This window comes from Gekko japonicus, unplaced genomic scaffold (genome assembly GCF_001447785.1).
Source record: "Gekko japonicus isolate JY-2015 unplaced genomic scaffold, Gekko_japonicus_V1.1 scaffold3919, whole genome shotgun sequence".
NCBI lineage: Eukaryota > Metazoa > Chordata > Lepidosauria > Squamata > Gekkonidae > Gekko > Gekko japonicus.
The window spans coordinates 99,010-113,198 of NW_015172136.1; the positions used below are offsets into that span (position 1 = coordinate 99,010).

General features: G+C 49.7%; 1 long non-coding RNA gene and 2 other non-coding genes across 3 annotated transcripts in view; 1 reads left to right on the forward strand and 2 right to left on the reverse strand.

Moving 5' to 3' along the window:
• The window catches only part of LOC107118657, a 6,824-nt gene extending 6,703 nt beyond the window's left edge, over positions 1-121 (reverse strand). Inside the window, exon 1 of the long non-coding RNA XR_001482772.1 lies at positions 62-121. This is a non-coding gene — a long non-coding RNA (uncharacterized LOC107118657). The remainder of the gene's footprint in view (positions 1-61) is intronic.
• A 9,485-nt stretch (positions 122-9,606) lies between these two features.
• Positions 9,607-9,678, reverse strand: TRNAD-GUC. Its single transcript has one exon. It is a non-coding gene; the product is annotated as a tRNA-Asp (tRNA).
• Positions 9,679-10,304: 626 nt separating this feature from the next.
• Positions 10,305-10,376, forward strand: TRNAW-CCA. Its single transcript has one exon. It is a non-coding gene; the product is annotated as a tRNA-Trp (tRNA).
• Positions 10,377-14,189: the final 3,813 nt, after the last annotated feature.

Below are 14,189 nucleotides of genomic sequence, written 5' to 3' on the forward strand. Positions count from 1 at the left end.
AGCCGAGCGCCTCCATCCCCAGAACGTGGCAGCTGCAGAGGATTGCAGGAGAAAGACTCACCCGCCATCGCTGAGCTCCCGCAGAAGCTGGTTGCTCCTCTCGCCACGTGCTAGTCCTGAGCATGCTCAGTAGCAGTACCGGAAGTCGTGCGACCTTCCCTTCCCCTTGCAACTGGGGAGAAACCCCCCCCCCTCCAGCCAGCCGGTTTTGCACCCTCCCTTCACAAGCCCCAGGGAGCAAAGACACCCGGATTGCAGCAAAGGGGGGGGGGGAGTGTCCTTTTTTTAAAAAGTCAAAAGGCAGCAGCATTGCACAGGAATGGGTTAAAAAGCATGGGGGGGGGAGAGAGACCCTTCCCTCCCCCCAAGAGCAAGAGGGAAACTTGATAATAATTTTTATTTGTCAGGGTGGAGAAATAACGATTTACATAGAAGTGTTCAGAAACAACAAACACAGATAACACTGAATAGAGGAACAGTAAAAATTCGTTGAGATTCTTCTGTTCTCATCTTTGTTTTACATAAACACAGAGTCAGGTTATTCTTAATCGTAGTCTCTTCCTTTGGTCTTGTAAGCGGACTATTTTATGTTGAGCTTACCCTTTTAGTACAGACTAGCCCGATGATTCGGCATCTGAGTATCGGTGAAATTGCAAGTAGATCAATAGGCACCACTTCGGTGGGAAGGCGTTTCCATCCTTTTAAAAAAGGAAATAAAGACTGCAAAACAAAAACAGAGAAATCCAGCGCCTGCCCCCCCCCCCGGCTAGCAAATAAGAAAAGACCATTTTTCAGACCATTTTTCTTCCCTTTGGGGAGAAAAACGAAAAAGTTTATACACAGAGATGCGTCCTGGAGGGAGGAACCTTCTGAATGCCACGCACAGAAGGTAGCCTGCGCCGGCTCACTGCGGGGACGGGGCGGGGCAAAGGAAGCAGCCAATTAGATCGGGGCTCGAAGCAAAGGCGGAAGTTTTTGCAATCTCATTGACCCCCCCAAACCCAAAGCGTGCACCTCCAGGTTCCACGTGTGCATCAGCACCTCCCCCACCGCCAGCCAGAGTGTTTGCAGCCTCATTGTGTTCAAGGGCTGGGCTGTTTCCAGGTACATCCAAGAAATGCATGAGCACACTTATATTGTAAACAACGTACCTGACGAACCAAACATAACAATTTATTTTTTCAAATCCTTGAAACACACACGGGAGAGAGCAAAAGGCAGCCCCTTCAGAAAGGAAACCAGCACAGTGTAAGCATTTATTTATTTTTTCTTATTGACTTCATTCATTTATACCCCGCCCGCCCCACAAATCAGGCTCAGGGCGGCTCACACTGATTTCACACATCAATAGCAATTAAAACCCACGTGGAAATCCTCCCCAACAAGCCCATTGTGGATAGATGCCAGCAAAGAGTTTTAACCATAGAAAGCAGACCTAAGTTTGCAAACAGTCATTTTTAACAAAAAACACACACAAAGACAGGCAGCAAGCAAGCGTTTTAAGGCTGACTTACCGAGCAAGCAGAACGCCAGAGTCTCTGGTTCCACACCGCCATGCGAAAGCATGCGAGCAGAACATTTCTCCTCGCCCCAGTTTCCATCCTTTTCCATCCCCCGTTTCCATCCTTTTAAAAAAGGAAATAAAGACTGCAAAACAAAAACAGAGAAATCCAGCGCCTGCCCCCCCCCCCGGCTAGCAAATAAGAAAAGACCATTTTTCAGACCATTTTTCTTCCCTTTGGGGAGAAAAACGAAAAAGTTTATACACAGAGATGCGTCCTGGAGGGAGGAACCTTCTGAATGCCACGCACAGAAGGTAGCCTGCGCCGGCTCACTGCGGGGACGGGGCGGGGCAAAGGAAGCAGCCAATTAGATCGGGGCTCGAAGCAAAGGCGGAAGTTTTTGCAATCTCATTGACCCCCCCAAACCCAAAGCGTGCACCTCCAGGTTCCACGTGTGCATCAGCACCTCCCCCACCGCCAGCCAGAGTGTTTGCAGCCTCATTGTGTTCAAGGGCTGGGCTGTTTCCAGGGTTCCCCCTAAGGTGAGTTAGTGTGAGCCAGCTCACAGTCTTTTAGCCTCTGGCTCACACATTTTTTCTTCGCCCAGGGAGGAGGGCTCCAGAGAGCAAGCTAATTTATGCAGTAGCCGAATCGCTCGCTCACAACTTTAATGCCAGGAGCTCACAAAGTAGAATTTTTGCTCACAGGACTCCACAGCTTAGAGGGAGCATTGCTTATCTTCAGTGTTCCCTCTAAGCTGAATTAGTGTGAGCTAGCTCACAGTTTTCTGGCCTCTGGCTCACACATTTTTTTCTTCGCCCAGGGAGGAAGGCTCTAGAGCAAACTGATTTCTGCAGTCGCGCTTGCTCACAACAACTTGAATGCCGGGAGCTCCCAAAGTAGCATTCTTGCTCACAAGACTCCACAGCTTAGAGGGCGCATTGCAGTCACAACTTGAATGCCGGGAGCTCACAAAGTAGAAATTTTTGCTCACAGGACTCCACATTGCTCATATGCAGCGTTCCCTCTAAGCTGAGCTAGTGTGAGCTCGCTCACAGTCTTTTAGCCTCTGGCTCACACATTTTTTCTTCGCCCAGGAAGGAGGGCAAAAGAGCAAACTGATTTATGCAGTCTCCAAATCGCTCGCTCACAACTTTCTTGCTGGTAGCTCACAAAGTAGAATTTTTGCTCACAGGACTCCACAGCTTAGAGGGAGCATTGCTTATCTTCATTGTTCCCTCTAAGATGAGTTAGTGTGAGCTAGCTCACAGTCTTTTAGCATCCGGCTCACGCATCTTTGTCTTCGCCCAGGAAGGACTGCTCCAGAGCAAACTAATTTATGCAGTAGCCAAATCCCTCGCTCACAACTTTAATGCCAGGAGCTCACAAAGTAGAATTTTTGCTCACAACACTCCACAGCTTAGAGGGAGCATTGCTTTTCAGTGTTCCCTCTAAGCTGAGTTAGTGTAAGCTAGATCACAGTTTTTTAGCCTCTGGCTCACACATTTTTGCCTTAGCTCAGGAAGGATGGCCCCAGAGCAAACTGATTTATGAAGTCTCCAAATCGCTCGCTCACAACTTTCTTGCTGGTAGCTCACAAAGTAGAATTTTTGCTCACAGGACTCCACAGCTTAGAGGGAGCATTGCTTATCTTCATTGTTCCCTCTAAGATGAGTTAGTGTGAGCTAGCTCACAGTCTTTTAACATCCAGCTCGCACATCTTTGTCTTCGCCCAGGAAGGACGGCTCCAGAGCAAACTAATTTATGCAGTAGCCAAAGCTCACAACTTTAATGCCAGGAGCTCACAAAGTAGAATTTTTGCTCACAAGACTCCACAGCTTAGAGGGAGCATTAGTTATCTAAGGCAGTGTTCCCTCTAAGCTGAGTTAGTGTGAGCTAACTCACAGTCTTTTAGCCTCCAGCTCACACATTTTTGCCCTAGCTCAGGAAGGAGGGCTCCAGAGCAAACTGATTTATGCAGTAGCCAAATCGCTCGCTCACCGCTTTAATGCCGGTAGCTCACAAAGTAGAATTTTTGCTCGCAAGACTCCACAGCTTAGAGGGAGCATTGGCTGTCCCCCCCCCCTTCCTTTCTTGCCAGCCTTTCTTGCCAGCCTCACCCCCTCCTCCCTCCCAGAGCCTGGCTGTGCAGGAGTTTTGCTGTGTCCTTGAGACATTACAGCTGTGTGCCTGCTTGCTAACTGACTGGTGATTTGAGGTGTGTATCCAACAGGGGAATCTGCCCCAATGTGAAATTAGTTTTTTGAGGTATCTTTCTGTGTGCTAAGCACCATACACACACAGAGTGTACCCAAACTAGTCCCTTTCCCTTCTGTGTGATGTGAAATAAACCCTGAGGAAATAAATCATAGGGAATTGCAATAAACGAAACACAGGTCCTGCAGTGTGCGCCATGGTATCGAGGTATGCTCTAGAGAACCCCAGCCTTCTTGGAGAGGTCAGGGGGAGTGTCCCGAGGCGGCAGGTGCAATTTGGGGGCGGCAGGGACTGGTGATTTCTGGGTGTGCCGACCCTGTGAGGTAGACCACCCCAAGCGGCACTTCGTTTCATTTTGGGGTATCGAGTGACCCCTCAGTGGTCTCATCTCGACGAGGTGGACCTCTGGGCACCCTTTTTGGGGCAATTGGGAGCTCCCCAAATGTTTCCACCTTTGGGGTGCCCTCGGGCATCCCACCTTCTAGGAGAGGTCAGGGGGAGTGTCCCGAGGCGGCAGGTGCAATTTGGGGGTGGCAGGAGCGGTTTTGGTGATTTTGGCTTGCGCCAACCCTGAGAGGTAGACCACCCAAGTGGCACTTTGTTTCATTTCGGGGTATCGAGTGACCCCTCAGTGGTCTCATCTCGATGAGGTGGACCTCTGGGCACTCATCTCGATGAGGCGGACCTCTGGGCCCTCTCTCCTCCGTCACACCGGGGAGTGTCTGGCGACATTTAAACGCACCAATGAGCACTGGAAGGGGGTGGTTTCAGGGTAGCCGAGATAAAAGGGGCAGGCCGCGCTGCACACCGTCCATGCTATCTTTAAAAAGCTACCAGCTTTCACATTCCTTTCTGCCAGAAGCAAAGAATGGATTTTCAGGACCTGGACACACTCCCGGTGTGTTCCAGCGTCCTAAAAGGCACTCAGATTAAAACTACAATCACTTTAAAACAGGGGTGTCAAACATGCGGCCCGGGGGCCGGATCAGGCCCCCAGAGGGCTTCTATCAGGCCCGCAGTGGAACTGGCCATCTCCTGCTTCCAGTTCTGCTGCTGCTTCACCAGACTCTCTCCTCCATTTCATTTTATTCATTCACTCATCCATTTCATGTTTTAACCTGGGTCCTGGACTCTGAGCACGAGATTTCTGTGGTGAATGTCAATAAATCAAAAGTAGGTTTGCAGCTTACAGATACACACCTGAACAGCATATTCAAGATTGCTACAGCACAGACATTTTGATTCAATAATTCAGAGCAAGAGGTGTCAGTTATCAGACACTGTGAAATGAATAAAATATCTGTTTGAAGGCAAACGCTTTCCAGGTGTGACTCAACGCACAGCCACTGAAGAGAGCTTAAATCGTCTTTATTTCACTTCACGTGCATTCAGTAGATCATTTACTCACAATCGAACTGATAGCTGGATAGAGCGTTACATCTTTCTGATCTAGGTCAATCCCATGGCCGTGGTGAGAAAAGAGATGGGCTTCCCCTCTCCTTGCGGTAGGGGTTGATGGACAAAGAAACGGAAAAGAACAATGAAACTCCTATCTTTGCCTCTGAGCTCAGGAAATTACTCTTAATGAGCCAGTCAGAGGGAAGCTTCTGGGACCCCTAACTGTGGACTCCAGTTCCCAGGCCCAACTACTCTTAAAGGTACATTAACGCTGGCTGGGGGCAGCACAGTGTCCTTTATAAAGTTTATATCTCTGCTACCTGGCGTTACCTTTTATGACACACATGGCCTGGCCCGACAAGGTCTCATTTATGTCAGATCTGTCCCTCATAACAAATGAGTTCGACACCCCTGCTTTAAAACAAGTATAAAGGTAAAAGGTAAAGGTTCCCTTGCTCGAAAGCCAGTCGAATCCGATTCTAGGGTTGCGGTGCTCATCTCTGTTTCCAAGCTGAAGAGCCAGCGCTGTCCGAAGACGTTTCCGTGGTCACGTGGCCAGCGTGACTGAACACCAAGGCGCACGGAACGCTGTTACCTTCCCACCGAAGTGGTACCTATTTATCTACTTGCAATTTCTTGCTTTCGAACTGCTAGGTTGGCAGGAACTGGAACTAGAGATGGGAGCTCACTCCGTCATGCGGCACCCGGGTCTCGAACTGCTGAACTACCGACCTTCCACAGCCTGCAGGTCAGCATCTTAACCACTTGAGCCACCGCTCAAAACAAGTATAACCACATCTATAGCACATGCGTTATCATTATGCCTATGGGGGGGAATGAATGGGATCTGTGTAAGATTCAGGGAAAGCAGACATTCCTTCTGACAAAGTCAATACAGCTGAAAGAAGACACCCTGCTTTACAGCACATGAACAATGGTTTCATAAGAATGTAACACGTATTTCGTTTCCTGCACCAGGAGATCCCTGCAGCTCAAGTTACTGTATTAATGACTAGCCTAAATCTTCTATCACAGTAAAATGCTTATGTACAATAGGTAAAGGTTCCCTTGCTCGAAAGCCAGTCGAGTCCGACTCTAGGGTTGCGGTGCTCATCTCCGTTTCCAAGCCGAAGAGCCAGCGCTGTCCAAAGACGTTTCCGTGGTCATGTGGCCGGCATGACTAAACACCAAGGTGCACGGGACGCTGTTGCCTTCCCACCGAAGTGGTCCCTGTTTATCTACTTGCAGTTTCTTGCTTTCTAACTGCTAGGTTGGCAGGAGCTGGAACTAGAGACGGAAGCTCACTCCGTCATGCGGCACACTTGGGTCTCGAACTGCTGAACTACCGACCTTCCACAGCCTGCAGTTCAGCGTCTTAACCACTTGAGCCACCGCACCTCCTTTATGTACAATACCCTCACACTAATCCTAAAAGAAAACCACTGCAACAGTTTGCTTGTAGTCCTACACAGCTGTGAACCGGGCCAAACCCTGTGTTGCCCGCCCCTTTTAAATTTAAAGATCTTGTTGGCATGTGTCGTCTTAAACCCGATTAGTGAAAAGTGCCATTGAGTGCGGTCAGTTACTTCCTGAATAGGGAGTTACTTCCTGAATAGGTGAGTTTGAGAGTTTGTAACCCTGGCAGTACAATTCTAAACAGATTCAAAAAGGGTGAAACTCTGTTTAGGATTACACTGCTAAAAACTAAAGCAGTTCACATTTGTCATGCGCACAAGGGCAAGTTTGAAATACCACATTATTCAGAGAGTGGCATATACTAGGGGTAAGGGTCGAGGTGAGAGTGTTGAATTTAAGGTCTGGGTCAGACTGCTATGGTTCATTTCACAGTAAAAGGTAAAGGTTCCCTTGCTCGAAGCCAGTCGGATCCGACTCTAGGGTTGCGGTGCTCATCTCCGTTTCAAAGCCGAAGAGCCAGCGCTGTCCGAAGACGTTTCCATGGTCATGTGGCCGGCGTGACTAAACACCAAGGCGCACGGGACGCTGTTCCCTTCCCACCGAAGTGGTACCTATTTATCTACTTGCAATTTCTTGCTTTCGAACTGCTAGGTTGGCAGGAGTCATTTCACAGAAGTGCCTACTTTCTTTTGTTTGCGGGTCCTAAAACAAGCTTCTAAAAATAACAGGACTTTGGGTCAATAGGTGGTAAAATGTCTACCGCCCCCTGCTGGATGGCCCAGGTTAAGCCAGGGAGGCCTGGATGAGAGATCACCGAAGAATTCCAGAGTTGCTGAGTTTGGTGCAGTGGTTAAGTGCGCGGACTCTAATCGGGGAGAACCACTCCTCCACTTGTACCTGGCTGGATGACCTTGGGCAAGCCGTAGTTCCCCACTCCTCCACTTGCACCTGGCTGGATGACCTTGGGCAAGCCATAGTTCTGTCAGAGCTGTTCTTGAAAAAGAGCAGTTTCTGTCAGAGCTCTCTCAGCCCCACCTACCCCACAGGGTGTCTGTAGTGGGGAGGGGAGGGGAAGGAGTTTGTAAGCTGCTCTGAGACGCCTTCAGGTAGTGAAGGGCGGGGTATAAATCCAATCTCTTCTCTCTTCTTCTTCTTCCTATGCAGAGTCAACGAATGGCAAACCACCTATCGTGCTTACCTCCACACCCCACCAAAATATATATCCACTGTTGACGGATGGAAGGGGAGAAATAAGATTCACAGCAAAAACCGAAGCCCTGTTGCTCTAGGTATTCAGAATTAAATTGACAGGAGCTTATTTTTAGGCACTGGTGAGTAAACATTTGTACTTCATTATGAGCAAAGTCAGAAAGAGCTAATCCGGTGTAGTGGTATAGAGCCAGTTTGGTGTAGAGCCAGTTTGGTGTATTGGTGAAGTGCGTGGGCTTCCTCCACTCACAGCTGCTGGATGACCTTGGGCAAGCCGTAGTTCTGATAAGAGCTGTTCTAGAAAATGAGCCGTTTCTGTCAGAGCTCTCTCAGCTTCACCTACCTCACAAGGTGTCTGTTGTGGGAAGGGGAAGGGAAAGGAGTTTGTCAGCCGCTCTGAGTGAAGGGCGGTGGTATAAATCCAATCTCTTCTCGTCGTCTTCTTGTTGGGGCTCAGATCTCCATTCATCCACATGAAGCGATTCACCCTTAGCCCAGACGTAAGAAGGAGCAGGGGGAACTGTGAATGCCGTCCTGAGTTCCTTCGAGGAGGGCTGGGATAAAAATCTCACAGATGGATATGATGCTCCTGAAGAACAAATCTTAGCCGCCTCACTGCTCCTTAAAGGTAGGTTTTATTTTGTATCCTTCAGTTCTTTGCATTTATAAACAGATCAAAGTTAAAAATAAAGTTCTACATTCAGGGGGGTAGCTGTGTTCGTCTGAAGCAATGGAATGAAGTTTGAGTCCTGGGGCACCTTTAAAAAGGTAAAGGTTCCCTTGCTCGAAAGCCAGTCGGATCCAACTCCAGGGTTGCGGTGCTCATCTCCGTTTCAAAGCCAGCGCTGTCCAAAGACGTTTCCATGGTCATGTGGCCGGCGTGACTAAACACCAAGGCGCACGGAACGCTGTGACCTTCCCACCGAAGTGGTACCTATTTATCTACTTGCAATTTCTTGCTTTCGAACGGCTAGGTTGGCAGGAGCTGGAACTAGAGACGGGAGCTCACTCAGTCATGCAGCACACTCAGGTCTTGAACTGCTGAACTACCGACCTTCCACAGCTCGCAGTTCACCGTCTTAACCACTTGAACCACCGCAGCTCCTTAAAGGGGCACCTTTAAGACCCACAAAATTTAATTCTGGGTATAAGCTTTTGTGTGCAGGCACGCTTCTTCACATACCTGAAGAAGCGTGCATGCCCATGAAAGCTTAGACCCAGAATTAAACTTTGTGGGTCTTTATGTTGCCACTGGGCGCAAAGCTTTGTTATAAAGTTCTAAAGACACTTTGAAACCTACCACTTCCTGGGAGAGAGAAAGGATAGAACTTTTACTTAGTTTGGTGTAGTGGTTAAGTGTGTGTGGACTCTAACCTGAGAGAACCGGGTTTGATTCCCCACTCCTCCACTTGCACCTTGCTGGATGACCTTGGGCAAGCCATAGTTCTGACAAGACCTGTCCTTGAAAAAGAGCAGTTTCTGTCAGAGCTCTCTCAGCTCCACCTACCTCACAGGGTCTGTGGTGGGGAGGGGAGGGGAATGGAAAGGAGTTTGTAAGCCGCTCTGAGACTCCTTTGGGTAGTGAAGGGCCGGGTATAAATCCAATCTCCTCCTCCTCCCTCTTCTTTTTCCTCTTTCTCTTCCCACTAAATATTAAGTACTCCTGCATAGGGGTGTTTGTGAAGATTCTTATTTGTATCCCTGCCAGTCAGTTGGAGGCTGGAGTTTAAGCTCTTGCTTGGGAGAATATTTCTTGTGTCGGCTTTTAAAATAAGAAGGAAAAAAACCCACACAATTTTTAATGTAACTGTAGTTGTAGGAAACAGGGTTCGTTGTTTTTTTTAAGAATGGAAAAGAATCACCTCTCCTCGTCGGGGAATCGAACCCCGGTCTCCCGCGTGACAGGCGGGGATACTTACCACTATACTAACGAGGAACTGCTTTAGAAATGCTCTCTCTTTACGGGTTATGTAGACAGGACGTGTGGGTGATGTAACCCTGTTTAAAGGGAGTGGGAGGAAGTCTCCATTCAGTGCGTGTACGGAGAATGGCGGGGCTAGGGGAAGGAAGAGAAATAAAGAAAAGGCGGCAGCGGCCAACTGAAATCAGCCCGCAGGGACTGTTTTCCCCTTTGCTGAGAAAGTCCCGTGGAGCTCTGGGGCGGCTGTTGCAGGGCATTAAAAGGGGCCCACAGGGATGCACTGGAGCTAAAGGCTTTTATGGGGGAGGGGTGTAGCCTCCACCAAAGATAGTGGGGGGAAAGCACCCGTGTAGAACGCCAACAAAGGAATGACAGACTCTGTCACAGCGCTTCAACAGTGGAGAGTGTGAAACCTGCAGCCGCCCACTGAATTCAGGGCTGTCTCTGAAGGTGGCTGAATGACCAGAGGCGTAGATAGGGGCTCAAAAGCAACTATGGATTTTAGTTTTCGTTATATCTTCCTGTGCTTTCATTGTTTTCCAGCGTGGTGTAAAAAAAACAACCCACAACGGTTCTTGGGGAGGGGACCGACAGTTGGACTCCAGTAGTTTTATAGCTCTACTTACCCAGAAAACCATGAGGACCTCGTGGCGCAACGGTAGCGCGTCTGACTCCAGATCAGAAGGCTGCGTGTTCGAATCACGTCGGGGTCATATGATTTTTTTCTTTTTCTTTTTTATTTCCGTTTTCTGGTTTCTAGGAGATGCATGCTGCCTGTCCTTTGGGCCAATACAGAAAGGGATACTGTGCTGCTGAGACTTGAAGGCCCATTGGAAATAATGGATGGAGCAGAGGTCCATCAGTGGCTATTAGCCACAAGGTATAGATAGGGACTCTGGGGCAAGTGATGCTCTGTCATCTTGGTGCTTGGGGGGGTCAACAGTGGGATGGCTTCTAATGTCCTGGCCCCACTGGTGGACCTCCTGATGGCACTGGTATTTCTGGCCACTGTGTGATACAGAATGTTGGACTGGGTGGGCCTTGGCCTGATCCAACATTGGCATCTCTTATGTTCTTATGTGCTCTGGGCCTGGAATGACAGGCCCCAGAGTGGAATGACAGTCCTTGGGGGTAGCAGATGTGTTCTGGGACTGGAATGACAGGCCGCAGAGTAGAATGTGTTTCTGTTTCAGGAGTGTTTCTGGAACTGAAATGAGAGACCACAAACTGGAATGACAGCCGCTGGAAGTAGCAGGACGATTGTGGGACTGGAATGACAGGCCCCACAGTGGAATGACAGCCCCTGGGGGTAGCAGATGTTTTCTGAGACTGGAAAGACAGACCCCACAATGGAATGACAGCCCCTGGAAGTAGCAGGAGTATTCTGGGACTGGAATGACAGGCCCCATAGTGGAATGACAGCCCCAGGGGGTAGTAGGAGTGTTCTGGGACTTCAATGATAGGCCCCAAACTGGAATGACAGCCCCTGGATGTAACAGATGTGTTCTGGGTCTGGAATGACAGGCCCCAGAGTGGAATGACAGCTCCTGGAAGTAGCAGGAGTGTTCTGGAAATGGAATGACAGACCCGAGAGTGGAATGAAAGCCCTGGGGGTAGTAGGAGTGTTCTGTGCCTGAAATGAGAGACCACTAAGTGGAATGACGTCCCCTGGAAGTAGTTGGAGTATTATGGGATTGGAATGACAGGCTCCACCGTGGAATGACAGTCCTTGGGGGTAGAAGATGAGTGATTAACACTTGGAATTCACTGCCACAGGAAGTGGTGGCGGCTACAAGCATGGACGGCTTCAAAAGGGAATTAGATAAGCATCTGGAGCAGAGGTCCATCAGTGGCTATTAGCCACAAGGTATAGATAGGGACTCGGGGGCAAGTGATGCTCTGTCATCTTGGTGCTTGGGGGGGTCAACAGTGGGATGGCTTCTAATGTCCTGGCCCCACTGGTGGACCTCCTGATGGCACTGGTATTTCTGGCCACTGTGTGATACAGAATGTTGGACTGGGTGGGCCTTGGCCTGATCCAACATTGGCATCTCTTATGTTCTTATGTGCTCTGGGCCTGGAATGACAGGCCCCAGAGTGGAATGACAGTCCTTGGGGGTAGCAGATGTGTTCTGGGACTGGAATGACAGGCCCCAGAGTGGAACGACAGTCCTTGGGGGTAGCAGATGTGTTCTGGGACTGGAATGACAGCTCCCAGATTAGAATGACATCCCCTGGGGGTAGCAGATGGGTTCTGGGAATTGAATGACAGGCCCCAGGGTGGAACAACAGCCCCTGGGGGTAGCAGGAGTGCTGTGGCAATGGAATGACAGGCCCCACCTAATCCAGTCACACCTTCTATTGTCATTTGCCTGCTAATGTCATTCTGCTTCTGAAATCACTCCGCTTTCCAATATATAGGACAGATGGACTCGGATTCTATCTGTATATGAATGAGCAGTGGCTCACAAAAGCTCATACCCTGCCACAGGTTTTGTTAAGTCTTTAAGGTGCTAGTGGACTCTTGCTCTTTTCAGTATACATGTTAGTACATCAACAATCTCACATTAGAGTTCCCTAAGAACTCTTTGAGTATATGCCATCGGGGGACGTATTAGTTTTGAATTTCCCTAACAGGTTTAGAAATTTCATCTCTCTTCACCTCAGTTTGACTCAGTTCTTCAGACACCCTTCCTGAAAATAATGGCTGTGGAGTGGGCACAGGCCGCACACCTTTCACAGTGAACAAAGAAGCAAAAGAAATAATAATGTGCTTCTCTGTCTGGCCTAGTCTTGCTGTGGTGTGGGGTAGGGCCCATAGGCGTAGACTTCAGGGGGGCTGGGGAGCTGGTGCCTTCCCGAACTTTCCCATAGGGTACTGAGCTTCCCCCGGGGAGGCCCCGATCCTTCCTGGTGGGAAGCGTCCTGTGGCCTCCCAGGAGGAAGAACCGACCTCTGACCGAGGGGCTTGAACCACATGCAGCTTTTGGAGCCCTCTTCTGCAGCTTGCCACACACACACGCACCCTGCATCCCCCTCCTGCTTTGAAAGCGGTGGGTTTTTCTTTTCTTCTTCCCAAGAGCAGCCAGGGCCAGCTCACTAGCAGCTAAGCCCCGCCCCCTGCTCCCAGCAGCCCTCAGTTGGGCCAGGATGAGCTGGGGTTAGCACGTGCTGCCTTTTCTTGCTGCTGCTGCTGCCGCAGCCAGTTGCCCGAAGGGTGAGCCCCACTTGTCTTGCGAGGCTTGCATCTTCTTCCTTACAGCGGTGGCTGTTTGCAGAGGTGGCTGTGTGTGTGTGTTCGTGTGTTTTGAGGCTGTAGAGTAGACAAAGCCCTTCCCTGATTCTGCTGACGGCACTTGCAAAGGTTTTTTTTGGGGGGAAACCCCTCCAACTGTCTGGGAGACTTGCAAAGAACTTCTCGCCTTGCTTCCCCCGGGGAGGCCCCGATCCTTCCTGGTGGGAAGCGTCCTGTGGCCTCCCAGGAGGAAGAACCGACCTCTGACCGAGGGGCTTGAACCACATGCAGCTTTTGGAGCCCTCTTCTGCAGCTTGCCACACACACACGCACCCTGCATCCCCCTCCTGCTTTGAAAGCGGTGGGTTTTTCTTTTCTTCTTCCCAAGAGCAGCCAGGGCCAGCTCACTAGCAGCTAAGCCCCGCCCCCTGCTCCCAGCAGCCCTCAGTTGGGCCAGGATGAGCTGGGGTTAGCACGTGCTGCCTTTTCTTGCTGCTGCTGCTGCCGCAGCCAGTTGCCCGAAGGGTGAGCCCCACTTGTCTTGCGAGGCTTGCATCTTCTTCCTTACAGCGGTGGCTGTTTGCAGAGGTGGCTGTGTGTGTGTGTTCGTGTGTTTTGAGGCTGTAGAGTAGACAAAGCCCTTCCCTGATTCTGCTGACGGCACTTGCAAAGGTTTTTTTTGGGGGGAAACCCCTCCAACTGTCTGGGAGACTTGCAAAGAACTTCTCGCCTTAGTGCCACCGTGAATTTCCCAGGTTCATATGCAAAATCTCCACATTGCAATCAGCAAATAAATGGTTAATGGGTTTTCTAGCCATTGGAAGCGTGAGGGAAACCCCTCCCCCCCCCCAGCAAGTTCCACATGCTTTATGGAAACACTGTCCTGATTAGAGTGAAGGGTTGTTCCAAACACTGATTGGGGTGGGGGGAGAGCAGAAATCTTGTGAAAACTGCAGCTGGGGGAATGGAAGATGTGGTTGGAATGTCTACAGCAGGGGTGTCGGGCCGGATCTGACATAAATGAGTCCTTGTTGGGCCTGGCCATGTGTGTCGTAAAACGTAATGCCAGGGAGCGGAGATATAAACTTTATAAAGGACACAAACACAAAGGGGTTTTTTAAACTTAAAATAAAAACATGCTTCAGACATGAGCACTCTTGCAATATTTTGTTCATTTCACAGTGCCTCTTGCTCTGAATTATTGCATCAAAATGTCTGTGCTGATACACACCTGAACTGCATACTCAAGATTGCAACAGCACAGACATTTTGATGCAATAATTCAGAGCAA